The sequence below is a fragment of the Rhipicephalus sanguineus genome, chromosome 2 (assembly GCF_013339695.2).
Source record: "Rhipicephalus sanguineus isolate Rsan-2018 chromosome 2, BIME_Rsan_1.4, whole genome shotgun sequence".
Lineage (NCBI taxonomy): Eukaryota > Metazoa > Arthropoda > Arachnida > Ixodida > Ixodidae > Rhipicephalus > Rhipicephalus sanguineus.
The window spans coordinates 45,445,426-45,472,172 of record NC_051177.1 but is presented as its reverse complement, the minus strand read 5'-3'; the positions used below and the strand labels follow the sequence as shown (position 1 = coordinate 45,472,172).

The 26,747-nt window shown below is 47.3% G+C and overlaps 1 protein-coding gene across 1 annotated transcript in view; it reads left to right on the top strand.

Annotated features, from left to right (window-relative positions):
* Positions 1-26,747, top strand: part of LOC119382851 (leucine-rich repeat-containing protein 4C) — a 232,277-nt gene that overhangs the window by 115,671 nt on the left and 89,859 nt on the right. The window contains exon 2 of the mRNA XM_037650729.2: positions 7,595-7,664. The gene's annotated coding sequence lies outside the window, so the exon portion shown is untranslated. The remainder of the gene's footprint in view (positions 1-7,594; positions 7,665-26,747) is intronic.

Sequence of the window (26,747 nt, the reverse complement as noted above, 5' to 3'; positions counted from 1 at the left end):
TTCGCAGAAGCAGAGGCCTAGTGGAAACAATTAAACAGCTGAGAAAAGAAAGAGAAAATGCTTTTCCGGGCCGCAGTTCTTGTTTGTATGCCGTCAGACCTTACTTTCAAGTTCGCCTATGCCTTCCGAACTGTGCGTATAGATTAATTACATGTATTAACTAAAGGCTGGCGTTGTCTCATTACTACAGTTAATGTGAAAAGGTCAGCTTTACAATAGTTGTGTGATATAAGTTCCACTGTTTCTGTACACACACACACACACACACACACACATATATATATATATATATATATATATATATATATATATATATATATATATATATATATATATATATATATATATATACATACATATATATATATATATATATATATATATATATATATATATATATATATATATATATATAAAGTACGGTGTAAGACACGGAGATACCATCTCCCCAGTGCTATTCACCGCGTGCTTACAAGAGGTTTCCAGGGCCCTAGATTGGGAAGAGTTGGGGATACCAGTTAATGGAGAGTACCTTAGTAACCTGCAGTGCGCTGATGACATTGCATTAATGTGTAACTCAGGAGACGAATTACAACTCATGATTACTGAATTGGACAAGGAAATTAGAACGGTAGGTCTGAAAATTAATATGCAAAAGTCACGGAAGAGAACCGCGTTTTGCGATCGGTAGTCACGCACTGGAAGTTTTAAAGGAATACGTCTACTTTGCACAGGTAGTAGTAACTGCGGAGCCGAACCGTGAGACCGAAGTAACTAGGAGAATAACGACAGGATGGAGCACATTCGCCAAGCACTCTCAAATCGTGAATGGTAGTATACCACTGTCACTCAAGAGGAAGGTATACAACGGCTGCATCTTACCGGTACTCACCTACGGAGCAGAAACCTGGAGGCTTACAAAGAGGGTTCAACTGAAACTGAGGACAACTCAGCGGTCAATGGAAAGGGAAATGATAGGTGTAACCTTAAGGGACAAGAAGAGAGCAGAGTGGATCAGCGACCAAACTGGTGTTAAGGACATCTTAGTCGAAATGAAGAAGAAATGGACATGGGAGAGGCCTTTGCCTCTCAGTGGGTGGTATATATAATCTTTAGACTCGATGAAACACTGATTTTAGTATGGCTGATTGATGATGACTATTTATAGAGACCAGTAATCAAGTTATTGAGCGCTTAGTCCAAAAACACACCGTTCCCGGCTTCGCAATTCTGCAATTTCTATTCCTTCTTTCTTTTTTTTCTCTCGAAAAATTTGTCTTCTTTTGGGAGGCCACGCTGCCATGAAAAGCCAGGTCTCGTCGAGCAAGATGGCTCATTTGGCCTCGTTTGCTTTACGCGGTGGCGCCGCCGGCAAAACAGGAACGAATGAAGAAAAATAGCCGTCTCCGAGTCAGAATAGAGGATTCCCCAAAGCGCTACAAACTGCTCTTTGAACAGCGCTCATTTGTATCTCCCTTGCGTACGAAATGTTGGGACCGTGCATCCCGACGAAGCTCGCTTTTTCAAGGAGAAGCATCATTAGGTGCAGAGAGCCGAACATGTCTTCTACAAGGAGCGGTGGCAAGCGAAAAAAGAACACGCTCCTTCAAGGGACAACGTCGTACCGAATAGCGTAGCCGCGCTACGATGGCTATAAAGCGCGTCGGACCTAATCCGTTCCTTGCTATTAACTATTTGGTTAAGCGTTGTGCGCAGGGAAGCTTTTTCATGTCTTTTCCTTCTCTTGAATACGTGCATCTAGAGAAATCGCGGAGATACGAAAAATAAGAGACATTTTCTTCGCGCATGTATCTTCATAAGCGTCTGCGACACCTGTGAAAGTGAAAAGTGAAAACTGAAGAATTGAAAAAAAAAAAAAAATGAAGCCTAGGGAAAACATTGAAACAAAGTGCTTCGGCGTGAACGACGTGGCTTTACAGTAGAAGGAAATAGTGTGTAGCGAATGTAATAATAAAGGGATGACATAATATTGTCTTGCTAGAAGAAAAAAGGAAATGAAAGGACAGCGACTGGAACGGCCCACCGGTCCCTGGGATTTATTCAAGTATTTACACGTAGACCCGACATCAAAAGTACTTGATGTGGGCTCCACTGCAACTGGGAATGTCTGCTGTGTTAGATAATGACGCTTCTAATCTAGCGGGTAACTGTGCTGGTGGGAACAATTCCTGCAAGTTAGAACATTTTATTGAAGGCTATGTTCCCACACAAAGCAGGGATACAGGCTTTTCTAAAATTTCACATCCCGTAAACTTTTGCTGTTGGGTGTAGATCTACCTCCACTATCGGGCCGTGACCTTTCACATATTAGGCGGTATTCCAAACGAAGCAGTAACGACAGTCGCGTGTGGCTGTATTCATAGATTCACGCCACGTTGCTAAAGCAAGCAGTATTATGTTGGATCCATCAGTGCCCGCGGACGAGGGGCCAAATTCACAACAGTTTTCGTTTGTGTTCTTTGGTATTGGCCGGTCGGCTTCGCTATTACGTCGAGCATTATAACTGACTGGAATTTTTTTTATGAACAAATGTAGCGTAAAAGGTTTTTTTTGTGGACACCTGTCTACAACATAAGGAAACGCCCACCACAAAACGCTTCCTTCTTTACTTAGTCTAGCAGAGTCTTTTAATATGTGTAATCCTAGCTTTGAAGTTTGAAGATAGCGGGCGCATATACTTTGGTGTATAGATGCATACTTACAGCCTTTCGAATGGCTGCTTGTTTGTTGTGGAGCTCTTCGCTCCAAAGAAAATATTGTCACGTGGTTGTGATGGTGCATATCGACCATTTGTTAAGCTACTGCGCCCAGTTTGCCTCAGAAAGACAATTACTTTCTGACGCGTTGCGAAGTCTGCATTATGGGCCGCTCTTTGTGCACACCGTCGCCATCGCTGGACACGCCACAAGACAGTGAAGGCACTTTTGGTGCTTCTTGCGGATGACAAGCTAGCGCGACGGGCGGGCTTGCCTCTGACTATAGCAGTGCGATCCCATACGCTTCAGTGCATGCACAGCTCATTTAAATATTTCCTCCCCTTCCCTCTTTCTCACCCTTCTATTCTCCTTTCCCATTTCTCCAGCGTGTGTTAGCTAACCGGAAACATATCTGGTTAACCTCCCTGCATATTGTTTTCTATTTCCGTAGCCTGTTGGCAATTCAGACCTACGAGACAAAGAAGAAAAAAAAGCTTTTTAGTTAGGACTACTAGCTTAAGAAAGCTGTTTATCTACAATTCGGTTTGTCTATCTTCCCAGTTTTTGTCAAACACGAGATCACTCTCATTTGTCATTTTAAGGCGCTGGCTAAGCTGTTAGGGGCACTTCGTGCAAATTTCATGCTGTACTATCACCGTGTTTGTTACGAACATGTTATTGTTGCAGAAAGTTGTAGATACAAGTCTTTGTGGATATCCAAGATGTGACTACGGTACCTCAACGTGTAAGCCGTTTGTGCATCGTTGCTGTCACCGTTTTAATGCAGTCGTTGTTCGACAGTGCCCGCGTAGTGAAGGGCTGCCCTTAAACGACCAACTCTATCTATCGTATCTTTTTTTTTAAAGGCAAAAGCTTTAGACGCCCCATCAAACGCAAAAATTGTCCCTCGGCGTCAACACGGATCATGCAAGAAATCATGGCCACATGATGACGTTAGTGATGGAAAAATATGTGTGAAGTCATCATGACGTCGTCTTGACGTCACTATGACATTACATAACGTGACGTCACATGATGACGTCATCACACGACGCCATCACTTGGTCAAAGGCGACCGATCACGGAGGCAGTCCAAAACCAGGTGACATGCAGAAAACTTGGAATGCCTCCGATCCTGTAGGCAGTGCAAAACCTCGTTAGGTGCAGAAAGCTTGCGGAGGGGGGCGGGAGAGGATCACTACGTTGACTGAGAAGAAAAGGAAGAAGTCGCCTTCGAGTCGCCTTAGCCGAATGCATAAGGGAACCTGTGAGTTTTTACTTGTCACTGTAGGGCCCAATGTAAACGTCCTTCATAAAAAGCATAACTGTGCGAGTTGTGTAACACAAAAATTACGCTAGCTCCAGAATTGGCCCACGAACCTCGGAGCTTCGACCTTTACGACTGAACCTGCCGGTGGCGGTTTCGCGTCACTGTTTTGAAGCGTTGTTGGGTGTCAACACAGCACTCGGCTTTCGTGCCGGTAAGGAACGCTGGCGGGGTTGCGGAAGCGAACTAATGTTGGGCAATTTTTTCGCGACTTTACTTCATTTTCTATAGCGAACTGCATGTCCATTTCTTGCCGTCTTTAGATAACAAGAAATGGACACGTCGTTATGTCATACATATTTGCAACGTTTAGCATATTATGGCTGCGAAGCGTAATACTCAGTTACGTAGCATCCCATATAGCACGCGTAGCGTTCATGTGCTTCGCCAATACAAATCTATCGCGAGAAGCGCGAAGACGTGCGTTGGATTACTTTTTCTTGCACTTATACAGTTAAAGCACTTCAGCCAGCCCCTCGATGTGCGCGGAAGACGAGAGAGGCATCCTCGAAAAAGGAGAGCGTATACAGAAAAGACACGTCAGAAGCATTCCACGTATAACGCCCAGCACGCGCGTGATGCCAAAGTCTAGCGAAGCCGCGACAGGCGACCGCGCAGGTAAGCGCGCAAAGGACCTTCGACGACTCTCGGGACCCGCGGCAAAGCTAGAGCCGCCTTCCTCCGGCGTGATCTGCCAACACCGGTCTCTAGGTGCTCTCTTCGAGAACCGGGATCGGAACAATAGAAATATAAAATGAAATAAAATAAGAGAATACGGTCCGCGCTGCGACGCTGGAGGAAGTGGACGGCCGGAGGAAGAGAATGGCGCGGAAGCCTGCTTCCGGGAGGTTCCCGCGCCGCGCGCGTTGAAGAAAGGAAGCTTCCGCGGAGAACTGGCGCGCACTCCGGGGACATTAGCCTAAAAGGAAGTTGCTGTTCTCCCTCCGCGCTGTTCGTCGCCGCTCCGGGGCCCCCGCATGAAATATTCAGGCCACAAAGTCTCGGCCCCGACTCCGCAAATGCTCGCGATTCTAGCTCGCGCGCGCGCCGCGCGCTGGCGTCCCGCGGTGAAGGAGGGTACGTGGTGAAGGAGGGTACGTAGTTGGGCGCGGGGGGCGGGAGATGGGTGGGGGTGTGTTGCCGTCTCCCTATGAGAACGCGTGCGTTTACGAGTATACGAAAGGAAACAGCGACTTTCTGCCCCGAACACCCGTTTGCACGCTGCCTGCAGCCGCGCTTGCTGCCGGCGCCAGCGTTGTGACCCTTATTGTTTGTTCTGCACCCTATGGCTAGCGGGCCGGGCCTCCGCGTGTTCCCAAGACTGAAGGAGGGGGTTCGTAATTGCCTTTTAAGAAGCTTGTGGCTTGAGGCTCGATCTTTTCGTCGTTTGTTTACGCACGAGTTCCGCGCGAGTGTACCCTCGCGAACGGCCTTTATAGCCGCCCGAATATCAGCGGTTCTAACGTAATCTCGAAATCTTGACTAAGAATCTCATATTCGCGGCCTCGTGCATTCTGCGTCAAATTACCCTGGAATGTTGTAATTAAGACATACCAGTGCGTTAATAACAGCATGCGGCCTCTCTCCACCCCTCGACGATGTTTGGCCGCAGTAATTTTTGAACGCAATGAACATTCGCACGTTGAAACACACCACTTTGTTTCCTTTATTCTTTTCTCCTTCGCTGCTGCACGTGGCTGGACGTTACTGATTTTACGGCTGCGTGGTGCAACGAAATTCAATTTTGAGCGGCATTCTTGCGTCCCGCTTTTTCCTTTATATACGCGATAGGAAAGTTACCATGCTTGAGAGCACCAGGGCATCACCGATGTTGCTTAAAACGTGAGCGAGCGAAGTTAAATTATAATTTATGGCGTGTACGTCCACACGCGTGTGCGACAGTTCGTTACAGGCATTGAAAAAAGAAATATCGCAGGATAAGTCAAGTGGCGGGACGTAGTAAGTGCTGAAGGCGACATGTGTCCAGGGGACAAAATGATGAAGTCGCGGACATACCATTTACATTACCGAGCAGAGGTTAGAGACGTCAAACTCTCGGTTCCTTATGCATTCTCCGATTCGAAAGCGAAATGTGCCTCTTCCTTTCCCTTCTCAGTCGATGCATTGATCCTCCCGCACAGCTTTCTAAAAGCTTCCTGCATGTAATGTGGTATTGATGATGATGATATATGATGTTTATTGGCGCAAGTGCCATTTGATGGCCAAAGAGCACCAAGACATGATAGTGTAAGCGAACAATGGTTATCTTAAGTGGCTGTATAGAGGCCTAAAGTTCCTCGCGATAATTATTTTTCGTGTAGCTCTCGTCTATTGACTGTTTCTGGCTATTTTTGTCTCATATGATGTTGTCATGTTGATGGTATAGCCGGCTCTAACGAAGCCTACCTTCCCAGGTTTGTTTCTCTTTCCACACACACACACACACACACACACACACACACACACACACACACACACACACACACACACACACACACACTATATATATATATATATATATATATATATATATATATATATATATATATATATATATATATATATGAGCACTAACAGACAATAATGCCAAGGAAAGTGTAGGGGATGTTTTTAGTAGTAAATGTAAGGTAAATGTGAAGAAAGAAAAGTGGACGAAAAGATAGCTTGCCGCGCGCAGGGACCGAACCTGCGACCTTCGAATAACGCGTCGGATGCTCTACTAACTGAGCTACCGCGGCGGCCATCCTTCCGTCCACTTTATAGGGTATATATGTACATTTAAACGTGGGAGCGTCAGTCAGCGCCGTCAGTAGCCATGACGGCGAGTGTGGAACACTCTTTTTTGCCTGTTGGTGTGACGTAGCACGTGAACTTATATATATATATATATATATATATATATATATATATATATATATATATATATATATATATATATATATATATATATATATATATATATATATATATATTATATATATATATATATATATATATATATATATATATAACGATAAAGGCATAGCAGTACACACGTATTAAATAATCACATTCTTAAAGCAACGATTCTCACGCTACTACAGTTCTCAGTTCAGAAATGCGCCGCAGTTTTTGTTTATATCGAACTAGCACTACGGAAACAGTGTGAGCTTATGTCAGTGCTTGTCGTGTAGATGTCATGTAGACACCCGTTTTCGATTTCACAGAGAAACATTGTATTGGCGAACAGAGACATGGATAGGATGGGAAGAGACACACAACGACAATGTGTGTCTATCCTGTCAATGTTTTTGCTTGAAAATGCAAGACTTTTACAGTATCCACCAGAACCGACTGACCCAGCTGTCAACGCTTATCAATTTCACAGCGCCAGCAACGCGAACTTCACCGGCTGTGTATAAGCAGCGCTGATTTCGTGCGTCCATCACTCGCTCGCCCGCGTTCGTTGTTGCTCCTGAATAAGAAACAAAAAGAGAAACATTTCCGCTCATTCGTGCAACTAACTCTCCGAAAATTGAAGTGCGCATCTTTTGCTTTACGTTGAACGCAGGTCGGACCACCACTGGCGCGCAGTTGCTCCCTGGAAGTAGGAGTCGGCAGAGAGAAACCGAGGAGTCTGGGTTCGTATAACTGCTGTTTCTTCCTCGTTTCCTCCTCTCCTATTCCAGTCTCAATCGTACGTATTCGCAGCGGAAGCAACGAGAGAAAATTTGAAAAAAGAAAGAAAGGAGGGAAAAAAGAATCTCATTACACTCCAGGCAGCCGGTTGCACGAGAAAATTTTGTCCTAGCTGGACCAAGACTACGACCACCTTTCCGCAACGTTTTTCTCTTCGCCATCGTATTTGTCGTCCTATATGTTTACCCCGCTCGGCCGAACCTGACCTCTCCTTTTCAAAAACTTCGCTTTTTCTCTCTCGCCCCGCTGCGGCGAATTCGCGAAGATGAAAACGTTGCCTCGTACGAGAAGAGCACGGGCGAATGAATTTCTTCTTTTATTTCAAGTTTTATAAGCCCGAACGACATCACACGAGAGCCATGCTCCCTGCAAAAGGCAAGCCTTAAAAGAGCAGGTTGCGAAGTGGAAACGATGATAAAAACTAATAAAAAATTGTTAGAGTTAGAGGGGGGAAAAGGGTGGGGGGGGGGGGGGGGAGAGTTCACGGGACGGCGAAGGTTCTATGGGCACTGCAGCACGGGGATCATTACGGGGGATCAGTTCGCCTCGAACGGAGAGAAATCGATAGGCGCGCATTCGGTCGCGCCGCTGCTGCGCCAAACCATTCAGGTTTCTGCATTTATACCACTGGAAAAGTGTGTGTGTATATGTGTGTGTGCGTGTGTGTTTGTGTGTGCGCTTGCTTGCTTGCCTGCGTGCGTGCGTGAGAGAGAGAGAGAGAGAGAGAGAGAGCTTTTTTTTTTGCAGAGCTCACCACAAGAGAGAAAGAGAAAGCTTTACAGGAACAAATCTTGTCATGAACGAAGCCGAACAGTGCGTATCACTTCCTCTAGCGTGGCAACGATTCACTGTCAGAAGCTCCTGCCACGCTGAATTTCTTTGTCGATTTCTTTCTTTTTTTTCGTTAGTTTTCTTCTATAAAGTACGTTAAAGAAAGCAAAAGCAGGCTGATTAGCTGGTGAGCAGAATAACCCTGTAGCCCTGTACCGCTTGTAACGCTCAAGCTGGATAAAAATAAAAACAAAGCGTACGCGCTCTATGCTTTTTTTTCCGAGCGTCTCTTTGCTTCCTGTTCTGTAAATTTGCGAGGTGATAGAGAGAGGAAAAGAGAGTGATGAAGTAAACGCGGTCTCAGTCATTATTTTTCTGAGTTAATTGTCGTGGAATGTTCTGCAGACGCCGCAGCTTGAGGGGAACACTAGCTCAAGAAAAAAAATTATCGCTATAAAGCCAATGAAGCTGATGACTTAGCCTCGAATGTTCGCATTTTATTATTGCTACATTTAACACTAATATAATTATACAGTTTTGAAACAACAACTCCCTTCCTTGGAAAAATAAAAAGTGTGTTGGGTAATATGCCTAGTTCAAGGTCGGCAAACTCACTCATGTGTCGACTCACTCAGAATGAGATTGAGTCGTGAGTTTGAGTCTGTGTGAGTCAGGCGGAGTAATATTTTCGTGAGTCTGAGTCCGAGTGAGTCCGGGTGAGTAATATTGCCGTGAACCTGAGTCCGAGTGAGTCAGGATGAGGAAAAAAAAATTGGGGGACGCTTAAGCTTCGTCTTTAAGAGTTGAACGCGATAGCAATATCCTACCCCTAGTGCGCACTTCGAACACTACGAGTGTTTAACAGAATGCGTGCAATAAGGTGTGTGCCTTATGTAATGGGTAGCATGCTTTAAACCAGGAGCAATTATGCGCGAGAACCTTTTTGGAAGCTGCGATGCAGCCACTACGAGGTCTTAAGGGAATACGTGCAGTAATGTGTGTGCCTTTTGTAATGGGTGGCTGTCTTTAAACCACCAAGTCGTTATGATATTGACGTGGTGTGACGCCCGATGGCAATGTACGCTTGTACCACGCAATATTACTGCCATATTACATCTCGTACTGTGACACCTGTATACAGGACTCGTATTTTTGGGAAGCGTGAAAGTTACTTTCAGTGCAGCTCCAAGCAGAGGCGTGGCTGTGTGGTAGAACACCTGCTTGCCACGCAGACGGCCTGGGTTCGATGCTCACTCGGACCCAAAATTTTTATTATTTATTTTATTTGCAGCTTTTTCGATTTTTCGGTGACGGACAAGATGATGATTTTTCGCTCACAACCAACGGTTCGGCGCCGACGCCGACGGCGGAATTTCTGCGATAGGAGCTCTTTAACGCTATCGTGTTAAAATTTTGTGGGTCTGAGTCCGAATAAACCCTAAGGGCAAAATATTCCTTAATGATGAGGTCGATGGTCGACACATTTGTGTAGACCAGCAAATTGAAAGCGTCGTCAGCGATGCCTTTGAGTACTTGGCCCACGTTGTCAACCTCGGACATTTGCTCGTCCACTTTTCGGCACAGCGCGAGTACGTCCTGAATGTACGAGACGTACGACTCGGTCGATGACTGGACACGGGTGGCAAGTTCCTTTCATGCTGCCATTTGGCGACCGGACGGGTACCCAAAGATGTCGAGTAGTCGCTCCTTGAAAATGTCCCAGCTGGTGAGCTCGGTCTCATGGGTCTCGAACCAGACACGCGGGGTGCCTCCCAAATAGAAGATTACGTTGGCAAGCATCATGGTGGGGTCCCATCGGCGAGTTTGGCTAACACGCTCGTACATGCTGAGCCAGTAGTCAACTTCAAGGCCAGCTTGGGCGGAAAATGTACCGGGGTCGCGGGGGTGGGACACCGTAAGGTACGTTGTGGTTGGCGCCGCAGCTGTAGACGGAGACGGCCTGTTGTCAGTGGTAGCCATGGCCGGAGACTGGACGGTGAGGCCGCTGCGAAGCTTCGTGGTGAGGACGGGGAACATTCCACCTCCACCAAATATGCTACATGAATGACGACTGTAGTCCGTAGGGTATTGACACGATATATATTTACAGTAGCGGTTGCAGCGCTGACCGTTTCAGCTCAGAGCCCGAGCGGAGAGAGATCTTCCTTCTCTTCGTCCGGCGCACATGCGCATTGTTCAAGGGGCCGGCAATATGCATGTAGCAATATATTTCACGAGTGAGTCTGAGTGAGCTCCACATCTTTTTGCCGACCTATGGTCCTATCTACACAACTTTAGCCTTACTAACAACCTTATGTCAGCTCACGTTTATACTCACGTCTACTCACACATACTTCAAAACACTAGCGCTCATACGCCATCTCAATATTTATTGATCAAAGGCCTGAGTTTTGGAGGAGAGCGGGCGAGGGGGTTTGACCTCCCTCTAGCAAAATCTTTCACGGAAAGTTCTTGACAAGATATCTCGTGTGGGCCGTCTCTTTCAATGAAAATGTCCTTACTCGATTGTGACCATGGAGAAATCGTATTTGATGGTACGAGATCAAAACGCGCCAATAGAGCACCAATTATGTGAGATATTGGTGTTAAAGGGCATTGACGCCATGGTCGAAAAAGTTATTTATACAATGATGGACTCATGAGTCGACTCACCCAGGCTCAGATAGACCCGTGAGTCTGAGTTTGAGTGAGTCCATGTTAGCAATATATCGGTGATCTTGAGTCCGAGTGAGTCTGGTTCAGAAAAATTTCAATGAATCTGAGTCCCAATGAGTCCGGGTAAGGAACATTTTGGGGAGTCTGAATCCGAGTGATACCTAAACAAACTACATTTTATGAGTGAGTATGAGTGAGCTCCACATTTTTTGCCCACTTAGGTTCAGTCACACATCGAATAGCCACACGGTGTTATATGTTACAATTCCCAAGAAGCTTGGGGGCCCAGACTCTTGGGTCCCCAATTCTCAAACTCTCAGCTACGTTGGGCAGCCTGCTCTTGCGTTCGGATGATCAGTTGAGTTTGAGAATTGGGCCGAACGCAGGCTGCGTTGGGTCGAGCGTACGGAGCGCCACACGTGGCGAAATTGAAATCATGCGAGACGCGGTTCATACTGCGCCGCGGCGCGCGCTGCGTCTCTGTCGTCTCGCTGGTGACCCAAGACGCCTTGGGGACCCACGCTAGTTTTCGATTTTAAATGCGAATGGATTTCTTAGTCGGGCTATGTCAGGCATCCGGCGTTGTCCGCGCACCTCTCCGCTCTCACTCCCTCTCTCATAGAAACAGCTGCGTGCGCGCGCGCTTATCCTCGCCCCTAGCAACCGGAGTAGGTGGTGCGGGCGGAGTAGCGGAGAGTGAGTGGAGAGGAGGAGCGCGCTCTGGCGTGTGAAGGCGCTCGCATCGCGGGAGCTCGGCGGAGCTCCCGCGTGTGTGGAGAGAGTGTAGGAGAGGGTAGGTGCAGTGCTTCGCCGCTCCTTCTCTCGCCGTTCGCTCTCTCTCCTCCCTGCGCCACCGCCTCAATGCAGTGTGTTTGAAACGCGTTTGTAGCGTTTGTGCTGCCTTGGCACAGCCTGAAAATAGCGCGTTCTAAACGCGTTTGTGCTGCATTGAAGGCGGTGGCAACATCCCTGAGGTGATTACGAACGCACGTAGGAAGCGTTCGTTGAAAGAGGCGCCCAAAAGGTAGACACTTGAGCTCGATGTGTCCAGCTTTACGCCATTAAAATTACTACGCCGTGTACTCTCGGTGCAAGAAATGCATTCGCATTTCCTCACGATTCCCTTCGTGGAGGTGGGGGCATTTTTTGCGTCTTGGGCCAACGCGAGCGCAAGAGCCCAAAAGTGGCTTGGGTTCTGCGCATGCGTCCTGGTGGCTCGCAAGCTTCTTGGGTCCCCAAGCTCTTTGGGGCCCCAATTCTCAAACTCTCTATTAGCGCTCGCGCCTACTATGGGCCCAGAGGGACGTGACGTTCGCGTTCCCGCTACGCCGTCTCTAGACGCTGACGATTTCCGACGCGAGTTAGCCGCTACTCAGCCGACACTCTACTGGAGCATCCAGCTAGAGTAAAGATCCTCCGCGCGTGGCCAGAGCCACACTACGTTCGTCTCTCATGCTCGCTCCGCGAGAAGCAAAGAACGCGAGCACGTTTTCGCTAAAAGCCCGCGCACATTCCCACCACCGCGTTAGTCGCCTGGCATTTATACTCCACCTTCACAACTCCGTGCAGTGCGGCGAAGGCTGACGCTGGTGGCGGATGAACGGAAACGCAAGCCGGCTGCGTGTACGGGAGAACATACGTCTTTCCAAGTATCCCAATTAACCCGCTTTAAGTATGTATCAGCCTTTGTGAACCACTAAGCCTTCAACTACGTTTTCAGGTAGCTGGCGGTCACAGTGTAGCATCGCTTCTTTTTCTTGTTTGCTGTCGATTGGCTGTCGCGAGATGGTTAGCTTTTACAGTGTTGCACGAAATTGATGAAGCGGAGTTATAGGTCGAGCTTCGTCCGGAGACCCAAAACGCGCGGAACCTACTCTAGCGGCGAGCCCTTACTCATGTATTTCTTCACACTTATTTTGCTCGTCTCTCGCGTCACCTCGTGCTTCACTCGTGGCGACGCCAGCTCGTTTACGCAGCAACGTTTTTCGTCCCGCCCGCGCACCTCCCTCCTTAGAGCGGCACCGTCACAGTTACCACGCACTCAGCAGAGAAGGAAGAGACACCGGGAGAAGCGATGCTCTTTTCGGCAGGCAGGCAGGCGATCAGGGGGTGTTGCAGAAGGCGTCGTTTCACGTTACTACACACCGCAAGCAGCAGATTGCATGCGTGCCGAACATACCGCGCGCGCTGAAATTCTCGGCGTGCTATACGTTTTGCCAGCGACACGCGCGTTCTAGGCGTCGCGTACGCCGCTGTGGGGGTTGGTGTTCCATCCGTGCCAGTACAGCCTCGGTCTTTTCGGCTGCAGCGCGCCACCTCACCGACCAAAAGCAAAGTGTGAAACCCGGTCCGTTCCTTTTTGCTCCTTCCCTTTCAGCTCGTCGCTATTTTGTGCGAGGGTGGCAGGTTTGATTACATTGAAGAGACCTTTGTTGAAAGGAAGGAAAGGCTGTTCCGGAATGGGATAGTGAAGGCCTTGAACAAAAAAAAAAAATGACAGAACCCACTCATGTTTCTTTCTCTCTTTCTTTTTCTCGCGTTCGATTCCGTTTTCTTATTGTCCTTTGATGGGAAATACAAACCCAACGCGTGCTACTGACAGCAGAATTAAACACTTCGTTGTTGAGGACCACTCGTTTCTCGTCGGCGCGGCTCTCTAGAAACCGATTCAAAACGAGTTCGTTTGCTGAAAGAGAAATAGAACGCGAAAGAGAATGATAAAAGAATAGTTAGTGGGTTCGCTAACAGGTGTTACAATCAGTGGGAGCGCTTGTTAAGAAAAAAAGTGGGCGCGCGTGTGTGTGGAAGTTCCAAAGGCAAAAAAGTACATGTTAGGCAATTATCCTTAAAGGTATTTCTGTAATAACAACTTAAGGAGCAAGTTAGGATCTTGGGCGGCCGCTGGCTGAATCTTCTCGCAGGGCAAACAGAAACAAATTGTACGCAAAGCGCGCTCAAGCCTGCCGAACAAGTGCTCATTTCAGTACGAATGTAATGTAATGAAGTGCATTAGTGAGTATAACGCGCACAGACGCACTAAGTTTCTGTAACGGCTTTAGTTATGAAAAAATCTCTTTTTGTGGCGAAAGGAGAGGCATATGGAAGTTTTTCAAGTGCTGTAAACCGTGTAAGGAAGAATACAAACTCAACAAGCCCCGTCGCCGTTGCCTAGCTCGCGCCTATATTTAGTGAAATTTGCAGTGTATCGAGGACTCTCAGAGCTTGATCGACCAAGCTGGTTCAAAGCGACAAATTTCAAACACTCCCAAAATGCCGTTTTTGTTGAAAAGCGACTGCCTTGGGTCATTCTCTACCTGCTCAAATTCTCAGTTGAGCGACGGCGGTCGCAAGGCTTGTGCACCAAAGAGACGCGCCGCTGAAGAGGACGCCAGCTTATACAGTCAAACCCGCATATATCGGCCTCGCATAAGAACGGGAATTAGTTCGATGTATTGTGTAAGTCGATATAAAACTTCTAAATATTTCTAATGATACAAAACTTCTAAAAAACTATCAAAGGTACGCAAGTTGACTTCACGGCACTGCTTAACCACAATTCAAGGAAGGAGGCCTCATGGCAATAAACGGGGATCTTTTCTTAGTTGTTATTTTTCCGCACTTCTTAGTGTAGGGTAGGGGTTATATGCGGGGGTGGGTTCTTCGAAAGAAAATACGGTATCGATATAAACAGCTTTTTAAGATCTTCATACGCAGCTGTGTACACTCGTCGGACGCCGGAAGCCTCTAGTCGGCCTTCGCCCTAATGTCTGCCTTGTTCTTTATCGCTGGAGTAGCCAAAGTGGGGGAACAGGTTCAACCCCCCCTCCCCCGAAATTTATCAATTTAGCATGCGTATATATATTTACATGTATATTTACATGCACACATTCAAACACACGCACGAACATACGTAAAGGCTGGAACGCCAGTGCATCAAGCCAACATCCTCTAGAGAGGGTGTTGATAACGCGCGGCCGCGAATCGAAGCGAAGCGGAGCAGGCGCTTAAGGACGCGCCGGTCTTGCTGCACTGCACAGCAGAGCCAGAGCGGCGCGTCCAGCACTTCAGCAGACTACGCGAAGTTCCTGCTGGGAAGCGCTCGACAGAACAGCAAAGGAGAGTCACAATAACAACTTATATACCGGGCCGTGTTCGAATGAACGAAAATAAATACAGACAAACGCTGCAAAACGCGCGAGAAATACCGCCAAGAAGTAACCTAAAATGTATCTCGATAAAAGATCTCTGCCGCTCGGTTACTGACCATCAAGCGTCGCTGTGTCTTGTTTCGGCGTCGCCATTAATGAATGGATTAGTTAACCGGTTAGTAGACGGAGAGACAAACGAGCGGATGGCCAGACGGATACAATCGACTTTTCTCTCAAGCGGCGCTAACCTCAATATTAGACACTTGCTGGGCTTCCAGTGGCGTTCCTCTGGCAACCACCGCGGGCTCGTCGATCTCCCATTGGTTGATTCTCGCTAACGTTCGCGTTTGCTAATGGGTTTCTGTAAGTTGTGGCTTCTTATTTGCTGCTTCCTCTCCTAGACGAGATTTATAGCCAGGATATTAGAGACCACGTGAGGAACATTGTACACTGTCTGGTCGTAGTTGAAGTGAACAGTTCTTTTTTAATTCTTGATAATGCCAGCGTTTGTTTCCTCGATACCCAAGCTCGCATAATTTAAAAAGGTGGCTTGAAGTGGCCCAGTGTTGCCCGCGTTATGCACATTCTGCCAACACGCGACACAGATCGATCGCGGACTGTTTCGCAACAATGTGCATATTTCACTTTCTTTTTTTTTTTTCACTCGTCATTGGGCCCCATTAACCACACTTTCACTGATATCAGATGTCGTGTTATATAGATGATAATAAACAAATATCAGCGAAGGAAATTCACCGTGAATAAATGCGACCCACGAAGGTCAACCTTTTTAAGCGTCAAACACCCGTACGACTTCTATGGGGGCTCTAACATCGAATTGAATATTTTGAACGGCTACTTTTCTGCACGCATGCTGAAGGTGAACAATTATATCAGTCGCGTGCTGAGATACGGGTCGTAATTTCCTAACACTTCCCTTAGTTTTCTGTTCTTCCTTTTCCCCATCAATTGGTCCGCACCCGCTTTGATCCCTATCACCAAAATAGGTTGGCTGAGCGAAGGACTTACGAAAAAATGATAAAAGGTATTTTAGGATAACTGATAACCTTAGAGGACACGTCTTGAGGAATTATTCACCGCTACCACACCGTTAACTCTGCAGTGGCACTGAATGAGAAAGACGAAATGCGCGCCTTCGCATCGGCATTCAAACAGGGTGCCTCAGCTAAATCTAGCCATAGTTCAAATATATGCTTACCCACTTTATGACGACGAGACCAAATGCACGTTGCTGACAATTGCATGGAGTAAGTGAGACTATTTTTTCTGTTCCACATAACTGCTTAATTAGCGAAAGTTAATTAACTAACTCCTAAAGCAACGAAGCTGGGACAAAAATTCCGAGTAGAAAGTTGTAGACAGGTTTGAAAAACGTCCAATTTGACAGTTCTTAATTTTGTATCTATTAATTATTAGTGTTTTTATGTTTACTGTGGGTGCCCTCAAGATAAAAAAAGAACATGGATGATCCCTCTGTCATAGGAATCGGTATAACACGAAAGTAAAACGTGTCTTCACAGACGTATTTGAGCTTTTGTTGTGCATTGTTTCGCCCCGAGAGCGAAGGAATGAATGCTATAGCAGCAAGTTGTAATGTCACGCGAAGGACGGCAAACAGCTCAAAACTTGCAACGCGCTGCTCAAGTAGAAAGGACGCACGGAACGAACATACACAGGATGAGCGCGAACTAACAACTCTCACAGCTCGACAGTTAAAGCGCGCTGGTCAAATACAAAGGAGGACGCACGAAACGAACGCACAAGTATGCACAGGATGAGCGCGAACTGTCACAGTTGTAACTTATTTGTTTGTGAGCAGCGCGCTCCTTTCGCAAAAGCGGCCGCTGCAGTGAGCGAAGTGACCTTCGTGCTCTCTGTAACTTCAACGCAAACTTACGGTGAGAGCGCAAGACGTACAAGATAAGCGCGCGCACAGGAGCGACCACGCCCTGCAGAGGCACATGCTGGCCTCAACGCGTGGGGCGCGCTCTCTTCGAGCCCTTCGCGCCATCTTGCTAGTGATAACGAAAACACGCTGATGTACCCAAATCTCTGAGTACCGCCACCGGCAAATGGTGTATATAAATATCACGCCGTTAGTTTGACGAAGAACGTGTCGTCTGTGGCGGAGTCGTTTCGCGCTGCGCGCTGGGGATCGAGGGGTCGTAAGTTCGACTCCCGGTGACGGAACTTTTTCTTCTAGTTTTTTATTTTCGATATGTTAGTCTTTATATTTTACAACGTCATATCCGTGACGGAAATGCGTCAGTGGAGCCATGGTGGACCCCGGCATAAAACACTTCCGTGTTAAAAAAAAAGCCACGTGACATGCCAGCTTGCACACCGCAATTGCAGTGCTTCCTAACATTCTGCGCACAAACGATTGCTTCCCTCGTGGCGATTCATGACAGTGATAAGCAGATGCAGCGGTTATCGCTCGTGCCATTTTGCGATGACGTGTGTGACGTCATGCTCTCCATTTAGCGAAGCCATCGTCTTCTACCAAAGTTTCAGCCGCTGCAAATCGTTGAATTTCGAAGTTGAAGAAAGCTTAAACAGTTTGATTGCACGTGCAGCTGACCACGGAACAAAATCGTTCGTCGGAATTTATTTATTATTTATTTGGTTTGAATGCATAGAAAACACGAAGACACAGAGGAAATAGGGAGGGAACAGGCTGACAACTGCCACATAAAGGGGCACAACGCCTGCCTGCTCATTTGGGCAGACGCTTGCAAAGCAAGTAGCTTGTCACGTCACGGCGGTGCGCCAGTGTCGCCCAACTCTCAGGCCGTACGCGTGTTTATAAAAACATTCAATTATAAATGAAGTGCCCTTCCAAATGCGTTAAAATTTCGCCAGCTTGTTTGTGAATGCACAGGGATTAACCCATATAACACAGATTATGATCGAAAATTGGGTGTCATGGCCCCTTTAGTAGATAGAAAGTTAGCAGCTAATAGGACATTTTGCAAACCGATCTACAATTTATAATTGGATTTTTTCCCCAGCTTCGTTCCTTTAGAACTTAGCTCATTAACTTTGCCTAATTAAGCAATTGAGTCGAGCGCAAAACAGGGTGACAATTTATGCAATAGTCAGCAACATACACTTGATCGCGTCTTCATAAAATCCGCCAGCTAAAACACCCTGCATACCATAACGCTGATTTCGCATGCGCATTTGAAAATAACTTTTAAAAATATCGTACGGTAGCAGCGCCGCTAGCGCGCCAATGGTTCCTGTGGACGAACGTTTCTTCCACACTTCGAAATATCAAAAATGCCAAGAGCACAGCTTACGAACAGCACAGGTCGGCGTATACAATCCCGAGAACACTTACGCATACGAGCTTCAGACTTCAAGAGTGCTGTTTCTTGGCCTAATTTGAATAGCATACTTCGTTTTTCCGTTTGTGGTTTTCTGTGTGCCTCACTGTGTCCTTGTTTTTCAAGCGCGTCCAAAAATAAAGAGCTTCAGGCTCCCTTCGCACGTGAATGGTGAAGCGTTAGTGAGTGACATATGGTGCAAGTGAACGCAAGCATGAGCGTGAGTGAACACGTGTATCAGCATGAGTGTGAATGTGCGCGCGTTGTGTTTAAGCAGACGTGAGCGAATGTGTAAGGGAGTGAGTGTCTATGAGGTTGAGTTGAAAACTTGTATACGGACGCGATTGTCTGTCGGCGAGTCTCAGTGTATTCCAGTGTGAGCGCAAGGTTATGCCAGTGCATGTGAGCGAATCGAAATGTCTATGAACAGTGCGCATGAAGTGAACCATTCTCCCTGACCATGTCTCAAGAAAGATCGACGTATCTGAACGGCGAACGAGTGAATAAAGGGCACATACATCCAACCTCAATAGTTTACGGGACGTTGGCTCCACACCATATGCGAATTTCTGCTATGTTAGTGCGCAATGCTTTCACTCTAGCTGGTTACTGCATAGGTTGTAATAACAACTACAGGCTGGAACATTTATTTGTAGGTTACGTTCCCAGACAGGTCGAGAACATAGCTTTGTCGAACATTTCGAGTCCTGAAAATTTTTGATGTTGGTGTACGTGATTTAGAAACGTTGATAAATTCATCAGACTTGTTGAGGCAATGTGATACTAGGTCTGAATAGGTAGACGTTTTCTGGAATCCTTGCTTATGTGAAGCACAGGTATTATTCTTTAGCGTGAACGAGCGCGATTAGAAGCGGGGGTAAATGCCGGTGTGATTATGAATGTAGATAAAGGCGAGATGGGTGAGCGAAGCATGCGAAAACATTGGCGAGTGTGTGATTGAGTATCACTTACTGTCCACCTGTTCTGAATCTATATCAACTGAATAGGGCGCGAGCCAGGCGCACTGCGATGCGATGCACGAATGCAGCAGCTCCATTCTGAGTGCTTACTGCAAACTCGAGATAAGTAAGGAAAAAAAGAAAAAGAAAATAATAACAACGAGAAACGGAACCTACAACAAGAACCCAGGCCCAGGGCTTCCCAGGCGCGGCCGCTATCAACTCCCATGCTGCTTGCGAAAAAAAACAAAACAACAGAAACAAAAGTGATACACGATCAACGAAAACACGGCATACCCACATTCTCTTCGGAGAAGTACGCACATACAGAGAACAAAGCATAAACGAAGCCAGATTTCCAGTTTGGCTCGTCATTGGTGCCGGAGGGCGTTCTGGCTGGCTCCACGGCGGTGGGGGTTTCCTTTGAAGGGGAAATTGAAGATGGGGGGCCGGAGGTTCTAAATCTTGCTTTTCACTCGAAGATCACGGAACAGCGGAGCAGGGAGGGTAACACCAGACGACGGGCCACCGCAATCCTTCGCCTCCGTTCTTCGTTATAAATAATACATCGAGTAGAACACAATGGAAGTAGAAGTAGTAGTAGAAGAAGAAGAAGAAGAAGAAGCGAGGAGGAATTTGCACCGAGGATAGCGCGACTTCGTCGAGTCTTGCTAAAAACGACGAGTTGCAAAGCGAAGGGAGGGACTACATAAAGCGTCATCTGCACGGGAGGTTGTGGTCTATGTAGCGGTACATGTAGAAGTAGTACAGCAAAATCAAAATCACACACTTCGCATCTGGCACGGGGCGTCAAATCTTTACGGATGAAGCAGGACAGAAAAGGAAAAGTGAAGAGAAACAGTGAGAGATAAATAAAGCAGGCAGACACGAAGGGAGGAGGACGGGATGGTGGGGAGGGGGGGGGGGGTCTTGTGCTGTGCTTCTGTCATCGTCTTCCGCACTGAGAAAGCCCCGTCGAGGATCTATGGTCCAGAAGGAAGCATAAAAATGGTTCGGCGCGCTACCGGCAGGGAGTCAAGAAGAAAGAGAATGCGACGCGGCTGAAACCAGTTCGACTATGCAGACGGGATCGTGAAGAAGTGAACCTTCTTGAACGCGCTTTCCAGTTCGACAGTTTTCAATGGTGAGACTTCAACCGGAGTATCGGTGATGTAAAGGCACTGCGGCAAAAGCGGCGGAAGATGCGCTACGAGCTGCCGCAGTTGTGAAGAAGTAGTGGAAGGCAAGAGATCAAAAAAGAAGGACGAGGAGGGAGAGCGCAAGTGTTCGCGAATCGGCTATTGTTGGAGACAGTTCGATGCGAGAAGTCATTGACACGGCGTGAAAAAAAAAAAAAAAAAAAAAAAAACCTTTGGCGCACTCTATAGAAAGAGCAGTCCTATGAGGACTTGTTAACGTACCCTTTCTGTATTTCCGTTAGCATGCCGGGGTATCGTAGGCTTATTTTTAGCGTAACGTCGAGGAAAAAGCAAAATACTCGGTGCATGCAGGTCCCGGCAGGGCGATTGAGTACGTTTCACGCGAATGGGGTGTTCTTGACTTCTCAAGATATGCGTGGTGAGGCATACGGCACTGGCTTTTTTATTCCGAAAGCGTGGAACTTGACTGGGGGAACGCAATCACCTCGAAACCCCGGTATCATTTCGAAATCCTCTGGATGCAGTCCTCCAAAGTTGTAGCAATGGCGGTGAGTGAAACACACCGTATAGGTAGTTCTCGCGAAGACGTGCCTGCGCGCACACGCGTGTTTGGAGAAGGGGAGAAAGTACGCCCATTGACCAAAGTGCCAGCTGTGAGGGGTAGTAGAAACTTGTCTCGCGTTTCAGACAGTGTAAAATGCTAATGCAGATGCTGAGCACAACAGCTGACAGATGTAACGAACGAAGAGTGCCCTTCCACGCATTTGGAGGCTCACATAGGTTTAAGTATACCTTGTCGAAGGACAAGCTATCGGAAATCATTGTAGCTTCCGCGATTGACGTAATATTCCCATTTATGAACTTTAGGGCTGCCTATACTACAAAGAAAAGCTACTCCCGCGCACGCAAACCCTTACAAACACACATACAGAGACGCACGCTCTCTCTCTGTGACTTTTGGAAAACAAAAATTAGGTTTATTCAATTTTCTTTCTTTAAGTTGAACTTTAAGTTGTCGACAGTTCACACAATCATGCCTGTGACACGACGAGTGAGAACGGCACCTCGAATAGTTGCCTAGTGGCTCCTTCGTTGAGCAAGCTTGACGGATGACGCAACGGACCAGCACTTCGCGCAGCTCGCACTTAAGAGGATGCACTGAGGAGCGACGCCATGCCGGTTAAAAACTGCGCGGGATTGTGCCGCCCCTTGAAGAGGCCGCGCGCCTCGTTCGTGCGTGCGCGTTTGAGCGCGTCTGTACTCGCGTACGCGACTCCGCGCGAAGTGTGTCGACGCGGCGGCGGCGGTGAAAGCGGCGCGCTTAAATATTTAGGCGCGGTAATCGGCCGTTTTGAGTCGCGATCGTTATTCACCCCTCCTCTAAACCCCCACCGCCTCCTCCCCGCTCGGAGAGGCCCAGTATAGTTTAGCAACGCACGAACGCCTCTTAAGCGGCGACCAACCGTCCGAGATGGAAATTTGCACACGTGCGGACCCCCTGTCGCCGCCACCTCGTCTTGGAGTGTCTCGCGCCGCACGCGAAGCAGTTTCCCTCCCAAGCCTGGTGGACTCCCTTCCTCAACTTCGGAGTCTTATGCACGCGACTACCACGCACGGACGGGGATATACGCTATAGCGCGGCGAGGTTCTCCCTTGCCGAACGAAGAGACGAGCCTCGAGGTGGCAAGGATTTCTATTTGGGGTATCACGCCCCCCTCGGCCCCGCCATCCCATCTAGTCGCCTTCATTAGGGAGGTCGTTATTCGACGCCTGCTGCCCTCTATCTACCCCGGAGGAGCCGTACCGAGCACTTGGGTTTCGCGGCTGAGTGGCGTGACAGGACCAAGAAATGGGGGCTGGGACGTCGAGGGAGATGCAAAAAAGAGAAAACGTTTCCCCACTCGAAAGGAGAACCGAAGACTTGCATATTGAATGCATACAAATTAAAAAGGGTCCGAGCTCGCTCCGTTCCTTCCTTTCCGTGCTTTTCTTTTAAGGAGACCAAATTATTTATTTCCTTCTTAATTGGATACCGGCTCCGGATTTGCTTGAAGTGGTTTATGGACGACGCTGGTTGGCGAATGGTCGCCCTGGCTGAAAAACAATGCTTATTACAACGTTGCAGTTGATCATCATCTGAGGAAAAATTACAGCTTAAGAATTTTTTTCGTAGGTGTGGATACAGTGCCGGGGAATCGCTGTGCCGTGGTTGAGTTAAAATTTTCGAAGACAGCGCAGTTGATACTCTAGCATTTCGTTCGGCAGTGCCTTGTGTCAGTAAGTATGCGATATTAAGTGGGCAATCGAATACTTCACGCAATCAAATCAATCCCGAAAGCTCATAACGTGTGGAAGTGGTGCTTTAGAATGTGGACCAATTGCTCACGAAACATTTGTGGAAGAGGCTGAAGTGAACTATGAACGCATACAGAGCAAGTGATTACTAAGCTTGGAATTAGTTTTTTTTTTTCTCTTAGCAACATTCAGTGGTGTCGTATGATATCAGAAAACAACCGAGGACTCTCAGATAGTAGATATTACCAAAAGCTAAATGTTGCGTTGCAGGTATTTCGGGAAAAAGACTCAATGTAATACACCAGCTAGCTTGGTGCTATTAACCGCAGCAACGTGCCAACTGAATAAAGTAGATGAGATCTCTTACTATTAACTAACGTTGATTAATTAATTAATTGTAACGTCGCAAGTGAACACGGCAGTCATTAAAACGTTGTGGTAGCAGTTCCGGAGTAATTATGACCACTATTTTGTTGATTCCGGCTATACTTTTATATGATAATTTGTACGTCCTACTTCACATCCTCACAGGGTTCCTCCCCGATTTTAGCTCGTATATTTTTTTATGCTAACCCAGGAACTGCGACTGAAAACTCACTGCACTTGTCATTGAATAGCAATAACAAAAAAAAAGACGGCTTCGCTCGCTGCAGCGACATCTACAGTACCTGCTGTTCAAGCAGAGAGAACAGGCAAAAAAAAAAGAAAGAAAGTAATAGAAAGAAGGAAGGAACAAGAAAAAGAACCGAGAGTTAACTGTAGGGAAGGCGACCTGGAGCGATAACCCATTCACACGGATGTCGTCGGCTATTGCGGCGGGCGACGATTCGAAGCGACGAGCATGCGGAGACTTGAAACGGAGATGTATCCGGGAGAAGTTTTCTTCGATGACGCACATTCACGCATCCTGTTGTACAAAAGCGAACCAGAAATAGATGAAGGTGTAGGGGAGGGTGGGGGAGTGCGACGAAGATGCTGCGCACTGACGGCAGCACTGTCGCCACGAGATGAATAAGAATACGACAGCAGCCGCAGACGACGAAGACGAGGCATCGCGCGCGCTCTCTTCCAAAGAGAAGAGAGCCACATCCATTTTTCAGCCGAGGCGCCGACGTTGCATGCGGGGACCATTTTTCAGGGGGCACCGCGGAGAAGAAACGCTAGCAACCAGTGAACGACTAGCGCCATACGCGTAAGAGAGAGAGAGAGAGAGAGAGGGAGAGAGGAGGAGGAGGAAAATAGTGTTCACAGGGCTCGCGCGAAGTGCCTTTCAGTGCGTACTTTTTCTCATCTGCAATCGCTCTTTCTTTCTTTCTCTCTCTTATTCGGAGAACCTGTACCACGGCTACGCTGTCTAGCGTGAGTTTCTGCGGCAGCTCTGACCACGAAGCGAGTGATCCGCCGCCGGTGTGAGAGTGTGAATCAAGAGAGGGGAAGAGGAGAGACTGTCGTCGTGGGCTGGATGGAGTGCGTTGAAAAGCCGTCGCTGTGCCGCGCCTCTTCAAGGATTGCGCTTGCCGTTGCATATAGTACACTCCTGGGTGCCACGCGAAGCGGCGGCGAACGAAAGAGGATGGCCTTGTAAGAAAAAAAAAAAAAAACGTTTTTGAAAAAAAATAATAAAGGTCTCGCACTTCGTCTAATGTTGAAATTCGGGTGGAAAAGGTCGAAGAAAAAAAGAAAAAGCAAGATGTGAAAGCTTACGTCACGAGAGGTAATTCACGGGCTCTTGTGAAACACTCGAGCAGCAGAGGAGGTGCGAGTTCGGTTTCACTGAGGAAGTTGGAGCAGTTTCGCAAGGTAGCGTAACTCTTGAAGCATACAGTGATTGCGTGAAAATATAAAAAAACACAAAAAACAAAGAAACAAACAAAGGCGATGATATAGAGGTGGCAGTCAAACATTGTTTAGGGTGCACTCGGGATCAGAAGAGAACGGATAAGAAATTTATCTACGGTGGACCGAAAAATGCATTAAAAAAACTGTGTGCGAGAATTCCAGTCGACCATATGCGTCAATGTAAGCGAATTGCCGAACGCTTCATAAAGCTGTGAATTTCATTAAATGATTGATGCACCTGAAAGCGGTTATTTGTCGCAATTAGGATACTTAGCATTTGCTGATTCATCGCGTGATGTCGTACAAAGCGGTGCCATTAACCTGGTCATCTGGCTCGGTAGAATAGGTAGTACATTTGAGTTTTATCCAGAAGCGCGAGCTTCAAAGTGGACGGCCACCTACAAGCCTTCAGACAGGCTCCGAAACTGTTGCTCACGTTCGGAGATCAACTTGCTCCACAATTTGGTTTGCATAGGTTGTGAAAGTTCTGTATACCACTGAAACGCTGACCATGAAAATGGGATGGAATGAAAAATGTTGCGTCTCATTTGTGCTCCTCCGTCTTACTTTTTGCATCTGAAACATGCCACATTGTTATTTCACCTTTCCACTATGAAACGAAACCTTCTGGCTTTATCCTATGTTTGTTGTGGCATCGCGGACGCAGAAATTTATGTTAGAAGTATTGAAAGTATTCCCTAAGAAAATGTAAAGACGCTTTCTTTACACAGAAGACTCATAGAACCTCGGTAAGTGAAGGAGATCACTCACGACGAACAAGAATAATTTTAGGCACCTAAGGGGGAATCAAGTAAACTTTGCAATACACTTCGCTCGTGAAAGATTCTCCTCATGTGATTTCATCGAAGAAATAAAGATATGGCGAAACGGTTAACTCTTCTCCAAAGCACCTTGAGTGAGAAGAGGGGAAAAAAAATGGCGCCTACAGAAAAAAGAGCGAGACCGGGATGCAAGCAGCCGATGGGCCTGCGGCGCGTGTACACAGGGTGGCTGGTCCAATCAGTGTTGCGTACCTTGTATATATCGTATGGAGCAACATGTAATAACAAGGAGAGGAGGAAGAAGAAAATCCGTCTACGAAGTTAACGTCCGTTCCTGCTATAGTCGAAGACGCTTCAGAAGAAGAAGAATAAACAGGCAAGGTCGAAGAAAACAGCCGTGAGTGGCAGACCGTGCCTGATTCTGCTGTTGCTGCTGCTGCTAAAGGGAATGAAAGGAAAAACGTGGACTGACAGATGCCTCGTCCCGGTGGGAGACGGAGTCGTGTGGCAGCGATAGCTTCTTCGACGCTGACTGGTCCTGATCGATACACGACGGGTGAGGGACCTAGTAGTCCCTGCCGCCTGCGAGCGGCCACCCTTGGCCTGCGCAAGATCCAGTGGCCCCCGAGGAGGCCAGAGTAAAGAAAGAGAAGACGCTGAAGGACGCTGAACCTAATCAAACAGCACTGCTCTCCTTGCTTGTAGGGTTTATTCTCTTTCGCGAGATGTATGTACACAGTACACCTTCTTAGTACGCGTCCGATTATGATGCTGCAATGTGTTAAGAGATGTGTGTGAACAAAAAGTTCATTTCTTGCTGGGTAATTCTCTGTTGGTGATCTTCCGCGGGGCATGAAGCCGTGAGTTTGGTTTCCGGCTAAGGCGGCCGCATTTGGATCGGAATGAAACCCGTAAAACAGAAGCGTGTACTTATATTTCGGTACAGTTAAAAAAAAAAAAAACTCCAGGCGGTCAAAATAATATGAAGACATCTACTAGAGTCCGCCTCTGTGGTATAGTGGCTACGGTGCTTGACTGCTGACCC